The 8,092-nt window shown below is 50.0% G+C and overlaps 1 protein-coding gene across 1 annotated transcript in view; it reads right to left on the bottom strand.

The window, feature by feature from the left end:
• Nucleotides 1-4,785: 4,785 nt before the first annotated feature.
• Nucleotides 4,786-8,092, bottom strand: part of LOC310869860 (glutamate receptor ionotropic, NMDA 2D-like) — a gene marked incomplete at its 5' end in the record, with an annotated part of 215,730 nt that continues 212,423 nt past the window's right edge. The window contains 1 exon segment of the mRNA XM_083780822.1: nt 4,786-4,872.

Here is an 8,092-nt window from a genome sequence, read left to right on the forward strand (position 1 = left end):
CAAAAACTATTCATTATTATTTTACCCACAGCGCCATAATGGTATTGATAATCCCTCCATTTCGCCTGTGTGTCAGGGAACATCAAACACACGCAATCAAAATACTTTTTTTTTGATGATTTGTACACTTGTTTGTCTTGCAGCCAGATCAATATCTTGTATCCTTACTCACCACCCCTTCGAATAAATGCTACCAGTGCCGTTAGCAAGTGTTTCATGATAGCACACGGTTTGTGGCTAACTTTACATTCAGTCAAAAGCAGGTGGGAAATGGTCGAGGGGCTTCGTCCTTTGTTGTTGTAGGTAGTTCTGAATGTTTTCTGTGCACTCCCCCCGGTTTAAGTAGTACAGCACAGTGCTTACATGGCATTAGAAATAATCATAATATAATATATAACACCAGCAATAACAACAACAATAAGACAGAGAAGTAAAATATCCCATTTAAAATGTAAAAGGTTGAACAAGAACTGTGGTCTGTGGCTAATGTATTGCTCAAGATAGAGGGTAGGTGAACTTATTTCTTATGTGTGCACATTTGTGTTATTATGTGTGTGTGTGTGTGTGTGTGTGTGTGTGTGTGTGTGTGTGTGTGTGTGTGTGTGTGTGTGTGTGTGTGTGTGTGCGTGCGTGCGTGCGTGCGTGTATGTTGGGTATATGACAGCATGTGAGCTGAGATGAAAACGAAAATAATAATACAGAAGCTAACATTATATACGGATGGTTAAACTCCACTTAAGTTTGGCACTCAGCTTTTCATTAAGCCAGCGCGATGTCAGTCACGGTTGACTTACCCTGTTGTCAAGAATACAAACACAGAAAAGCACAGACGCACAGAATAATCACGTCAAGGATAGGAGTGTAATGAGAGAAGAGAAGAAACGATGGAGAGGAGGGAACAGAGGAGAGGACATAACAATGGAAGAAAGGAGAAAGAATAATGTGGAGAATGAGAATAAGATGGAGAAGAACAGTGCTGAGAAGAGCAAAGAACAAAACAGAAGACATACTGTAGCAATTATCCTCCATAGCTAGAAGACAAGTTATGGATCGTACACAAATGGTGCCTCGGGGAGGGAGACACAGACTCTGCAGGGATGTAAACAAGTTTGTTTAGGGGAACGGAAAGTACAGTAAGGTGGTTAAAAGTGTGTCTTAAGGGAAAATAAAAACAAGTGTTCCTTATCGGGGAACACGGCACGGCGTCAGAGGATTCCAAGAGCAGCGGGTGTATATACAGTACTACAAAGTTCCTGAGCCCTCAGTAAGAATGTAGAATCCTCCGAATTTTGACTCCCATGGATAAAAACTACCACTCTGTGTGGTCTGTAAGCCACGGTATCTTCCATAGTAGTATTAACGCTTCTATAAACTCCTGTTACGTTTTACAGTAGCAGATAAATCCTCCCAGCACATTTCATTGTGGCAGTAGTCTTTCAAATAACTGAAAGAAAATAAAAAGAAAATCACTGTTACTTCTCTGATCTCTGTCACGTGTCTTTTCACTCCCCGTGAAGTTTTGTTTGGCTTTTGAGTTAGTTCGCTTGTTTGTCTGTATGCTTCTATTTTTGTGCAAGAGGTCTATATGAAATCTATACTGTGTGCTGCCTTTTCTGCTGCCGAATTATAACAAGAGCAACAGGTAAAATTCAACACCTGGTTTGAGCTTCAAAGATTTTCTAAACCTCACACTTCACTCTCCACGCTTGAGAAGTGCGCCGATCCCCTACGAGAGCAAAGGCTCTTGGCTTTGAGTGGTAAGTGTGGGGACTGGGGGAACCTCTGGGACTGGGGCACCGAGCGCAGCCGCTGGTACTGCAATTTGGCGCTGGCTGAGGCCATCGCGGAAGTCTGAGCCGCCCCTGGGGTGGACGACACCACGGAGGGAGACGAGACGGACGAGGAAGAGGTAGGGGGAGGGCCGTGGATCGGGTGGGAGGAAGACGGGGGCGCCGGGAGTGCTGGGAGAGCGGGTGGCAGGTTTGGAATTAAGGTGGGAGGTGGGGAGGATTGTTGCTGTCTTCCTCGGTCTCTGTCCCGCTCAGCCCTCTGCGTCCGCTGCATGCTCAGGTTGGACTGGCTGCCCGACTTGTTCTGTGAGTGGTCAGGTTTGGAGGAAGATGAGGAGTGACGTTTGGGTTTCGGGGTGCCACTGAAACTCTGGCAGTGCTGGTACAGCTCCTCCTGGCTCCTGGAGGTCACCCGGGCCCATTTGGAGTGTCCGTGGCGATGGTGGGGAGACTGGCAAGAGGCACAAGTGCCTGAATACCCTCTGCCTTTGTCCTTGGACTTGCGTTTTCCCTTCTTCTCATCCTGTATGTGGAGCTTGTCCACAGACCAGTATCTTCTGGGAGGTGGAGGCGTGAGGGGAGGCGGGGGCCAGCGGGAACCTGACCCCCAGTCTCCTTCTCGTCCTCCACCTCCTCCGCCACTAGATCCCCATCCACTCTCAGCTCCACCCCAGCCCTCCCCTCGCCCCAGAAATAGGTCGTCTCTGCTGTTGATGCTGCCAGCTTTATCCCTGGAGGGGTACGTGCCAAAGAACCATCCTCCTCCACCTATGCCCCCAACCGCCCTTCCCTCATGGCCCTCCCAATACCTTTCGAACTTCCCAAACTCTCCTGAGGATCCGTCGTCATCAGAGTATATCCCGACAACCTTATCCCGTTCCCTCTCCTCCTCTAATGTCCTCCCTCCTCCTCGCCGCTTGCCTCGCTCTGATTTCCTCCTCTCCTCCTCAGAATCCTCATCCTCTTCCTCCATGTCTGATTCCCACTCGTGGAAGGACAGTCCTTCCTTAGAATGCACTTCGGCTCTGCCATTCCGCCCCAGGAGTGGCCTCCTCTCACCTTCCCTCCCCACGGTCTCCCGGTCTGAGCCTTTGCTCTTCCTGCGCTTGGAGGAGAGAGGAAGCAGGGGGAGGAAGGCGGAGGGAATGGTGTCCGAGGACAGATTCCCACCTCCCCAGAACTTGACAGATGTTGGCGTCTTGCTGCTGGAGCTCTGGTAGTGCTTGCTATCCCGTCGTCTGTGGTGCCTCTCTTTCCCTCTGCTATCCTCCCCGTCATCCCTCTCCTTCTCCTCCCTTTCCCGCCTCCCGATGTCTTCCTCAGCAGCCCCCGTGATGTTCCAGCCGTAGCTCCTGATGGAGCCCACACTCTTCTTCCGGAAGGAGTCTCGCCTCAGCGGGGGATAGGGCAGGTAGTCTGGCACAGCGACTTTCATCTCCTCCCTCTTCTCCGCGTCTCCGTCCTCTTGCTCTGACCTCTTTCTATCCGTCCTCCTTGTCTTCTCCTCTTTCTTTCTTTTCTTCTTGCCCTTGCGGCGCTTGCGCTCGCGCTCACGCTCCCTGTCTTCCCTCTTCTTCTTCTTCCGCCCTTTCTTCCGCCTCTTCCGCTCGCGCTCCCTCTCCTTGTGGTGCCTCTTCTCCGCCCTCAGCCCTCCACTTCCTCCCGCCGCGCGTCCCGTCGCCCTGCCTCGTTCTCTCTCCGCCCACGAGGCCCACCACTCCTGCAGCTGGGCCAGCTGGCTCCCGTTCCGGTCCCTTCCGTACTCCCTCTGTGGTCGCGGCTTGCGCGGCGGGACGGGCGGGGGCGGAGGGCTGCAGGGCAGCGAGCGCGAAGACATGCGGCGCGACCGAGTCTTCCGGCGCAGGGCCAAAAGGCTCGACTCCTCCGTCAGCAGGTCCGAGTCATAGTCCTCGTCCACCATGAAGTCGCGGTCGCCCGCCCGGTATCGGAAACTCAGCGAGGAGTTGTAGGAACTGTCACTGGAGCAGGAGGACGGCGAGTTGGAGCGGGAGAGCGAGACGGACGTCGACGAGGAGGAGGAGGAAGACGCCGAAGAGGTGGAGGAGGAAGAAGAGGAGGCGCTGGAGCAAAAGGAGTAGAGGCGGCAGGGCGAGGAGGGAGTGGTCGGGGTGTGCGTCGGGGACGACAGGGAGACCGGCAGCGGGATAGACGGGGGGCGGCGTCCTCTCCTCGCCCCGCCCCCATCCCTCATGCCGTACCTCCCCCCTCCTCCCCGCCTGCCCAGGGGCAGGATGTTCTCGTAAAGGGGGGCGCCGGAGCCCTTTCTCATCGCCACGCCCCCCAGGCTGCCTCGCCTGAAGAAGGAGGGCCTTCGGTGGGGGGAGGACTGGACCGGCGGCGGTTGCTTGGATATTAAGTGTGCTGGGGCTTGCGGGGGCCCTTTGGGGGGCGGCCGGGGCATCCCCGCCACCTTGGAGCCGCGGGGGTTCATCTTGGGCGTCTGCTGAAGTCCCACCGCCTGCTGGTCAGTGCTGGCCCCCAGCCCCTCCGGATCAATTGGACCATAGTAGCGCTTGTACTCATCCAGCCCAGTGTCTCCTCCACCACCACTACCAGCACCGCCTTCTCCAGGCAAGGTCCAGTGCTGGCCCAGATTCTGCTGGTACTGCTGGGCCTGGAGTTCTGTGATGCCTCCGGCTATGCCCCCGATACCCACCCCGCCGGCACCTCCGGCCATAGTTTTGTCAGGCTTCGACCTGTTCCAGCGGTCGACCACAGCCAGCCTCCGGTCGTGTCGGGGCAGGAAGGAGGAACAAGGCATGGGGCCTTCTAACAGGGGGCTATTGGAGGGACCCAGGGCCATGGCGGAGTGGCCGGTGGTGGGAGGGGACCCGGGGAGCATGGTGGTATAGGCCTGCCCCTGCTGCTGCTGCTGCTGGTGGTAGTGCTTCTGCTGCTGCTGCTGCTGTACCATGGCGATGGCGGCGGAGTTGGTCACGGTGGCCGACACGAGGTGCTGCTGCATCTGCATGCCAGGGGGCATGCTGGGGACCGCGTGGTACTGGGGCAGGGACCCGGGATCCGTGTCGTCTTCGAACTGCTTGCAGCAACTGTACATTCCCTGGGTATAGAAAGAGAAGAGAAGATGTGCAATTACAGGCCAGCAGAGAAGGCTGTCGAATACTGAAGGTAATGAGCTATAGGGATGGTGACGATAATCGGTAATATCGTTTATTGTGGTAAGGAAGAATCCTGCTCACGATAATCATATTGTGGACATTTTTTAATTATGGTGACATTGTCCTCAGTCACACAATATAGGAATTAGCTTTTGTTGAGCTGCAAATTCAGTGCCACTTCTACGCAAATTGATTCGCCGCGTGTCACTGTAGGCAAACGTTCGGTTAAGATAAGGTGGTAGGGGTAGAAAAAAGAAGGGGGCAAAATATAGACACCCCCCCCCCACACACACACACACACACGTGGGACCCTAATTAACCCATTCTGAACGGGCACCCATTTTGGTGTCGGCATCATGTTATGCTTTAGCTATTGAAAAATAGCAGACCTACAAGCTCATATCGCGCCACCGAGTGGCGCGATATGAGCTTGAAGGTCTGCTATTTTTGAAAAATCGAAGAGCGACTGACATTTCTAGAATCCGATCTCAGGTCAGAATGGGTTAATCAGACCAGTGTGTGTCCGGCGGAAACCTCGTATGAATCTGATCTCAGGTCAGAATGGGTTAACAAAGCACAGGATGTACTGTATAATGTATGCATTGAAACAGTCACTACTCACTGCATCACTCCTATGTGCCACGACATCACTGCACAGTCCGTGTGTGCATGCCTATAGGCTATAGTGTGTACAGTACAGTATGTCTGTGTTTCAGGCCTATTAGACTGTATAATAAGGGAGCAGTGGACCAGGGAATACCCATGTAAATCACAGAGCTTTTTTTATTATCTACCCCTCATAGAGTATGTGGACGTGATTCATAATAGCCACCAATATCAGCCCCATAATGACAAATGTCCCACGGGGCTCCAGTAAATCTCTGTTCTGCTCACCATACAGAGAGAGAGAGAGAGAGAGAGAGAGAAGAGAGAGAGAGAGAGAGAGAGAGAGAGAGAGAGAGAGAGCAATGATGGCCATACTAGAGGTGTTCAGAGGCAGCCGAGGCCAGTGAAGACCTGAAAGTTAAGACACACCTGTGACACATCATGACTGGGCGGTCAATGTACCACGCAACCCCAGACGTACGTCGAAGCATAGATATTCCTGGTCAAACATTACTATAATATTAAATATTACTAAAGTAGCTTTAAGGACGTGCTGTACTTGCTTTGAAATTTGAAGTTAGGTATTCAAAAGTATTTATGTTTAAATATAGCATACTTCAAGGTGTATTTTAACGTCTACTCACTTTTAGACTCAGCTCTAGTGTGATATTGTCCTTCTAATGTGTGAGGGGGGGCGGGGGGCCTTTTTCCAATTTAAATTTCTTTTGATATTTGAATGTCTGTTTGCCCAGCAGCCCCAGTCCTGGAAAGCAATGCTATATGTGACCGTGTCCCGAGGTATATACAGCTTGGAGCTACTCCATGGTGTAACAAGTGAGCAAAACTGTTTGAATGTAAGTTTTCATTTCAAAGTATCAGCAGAAGCTGTGTGGCATGGCGGGTATAAGCAGAGGACTCAGTACAGTGTGAAATTGGAAGCTGTCTGACTCGTGGAGTGGGTTTTAGGGCTGGCCCCTGTATAAGGCTATGGTGTGAGCTCCTTAACCCATTCTGACTTGAGATCAGATTCATACGAGGTTTCCGCCGGACACACACTGGTCCTGATGAACCCATTCTGACCTGAGATCAGATTCTAAAAATGTCAGTCGTTCTTCGATTTTTCAAAAATAGCAGACCTACAAGCTCGTAGCGCGCCACTCGGTGGCGCGCTATGAGCTTGTAGATCTGCTATTTTTCAATAGCTAAAGCATAATATGATGCCAACACCAAAATGGGTGCCCGTTCAGAATGGGTTAACGCAAAGCAAAAGCTTAGAATTCCGAGCATACAACGTATACAGTGCATTTTGGATGAAATCAAATTCGGTGATGTAAAGTAAGTCAGGCGAGTGCAGGCGCGAATAAATAATGCAGTTGAATTGATCGAATTACTCTGCTATATAGTTGCTGAATCCCCGCTCCCGATAGTCTGCCCTGCCTTCAACCTCCCTCCTGTATCTTTTTTCCACTATTATGATTTTGAACGATGTTTGACTACTAACTAAATAACTGGAATTTCATTCAAAAGACTAAAACTAATTTGCCGTCAAAATCAACACTGAACTGAACTTAAATCATTCTCATGGTTGGCCCATATAGCACTTACCCTACCCCCCTTAGATAGCACTTCCGTAGACTTAGATAGCATTTGATACAGACTTATAGCATGTTATGTAGACAGCACTATAATTGCATTGTATATAGTCATAGCACGCCATAGTACATATGTATAGCATAGTAGTATATATGTATAGTTTCATTATATAGATATTCCACTGTTACTTTCTTGGCTTACGCATGTTTCATGATAAATGCTTTTATGTGATGTATTCCCATGCTTTTGTTCTTGCTTAATGTAAGTCGCTCTGGATTAAGAGCGTCTGCTAAATGCCTAAATTGTAAATTGTCTCATGCCCGTCTCTGTCCTGTCCCATCCTCTCACCTGGCCTATTCCCTCCACCTCTCCTTTCATTCTGATAGCTCCAGCAAGTCATTGTAACAGCCCCCCCTGTCTTCTCCAGATTCTCTCATCTCCCGACTGATAACTTGACAAAATAACTCCATTAAATGGTAATTGAACCATCAGTCAGCCAGACACTAGGGGTCCCTGTAGGCCACTCTGCAGAGTACTGTTCACTGGTTCCCAAACTTTTCAGCTCGAGACCCAAAAGAAGAATTTGATGTTTCCCCAAACTAGTGAAAATATCAGATCTACAAGTGTGTCGTGTCACTACTTCTTAAAAATGTGTTTTCTAATTTATGGGATGTATTTATTATTATTATTATTATTATGTTGTTTTTTTTATATTTTCTGTATTTATTCATGAAATAAAGGGAAATTTACTTGTGACCCATTAATAGCATTATGATATGCTTTAGCTATTGAAAAATAGCAGATCTACAAGCTCATAGCGCGCCACCGAGTGGCGCGCTACGAGCTTGTAGGTCTGCTATTTTTGAAAAATTGAAGAACGACTGACATTTTTTTAATCTGATCTCAGGTCAGAATGGGTTAAATCAGACCAGTGTGTGTCCAGTGGAAACCTCGTATGAATCT

The sequence above is a fragment of the Protomyctophum parallelum genome, assembly GCF_964188405.1.
Source record: "Protomyctophum parallelum genome assembly, chromosome: 1".
Taxonomy (NCBI): domain Eukaryota; kingdom Metazoa; phylum Chordata; class Actinopteri; order Myctophiformes; family Myctophidae; genus Protomyctophum; species Protomyctophum parallelum.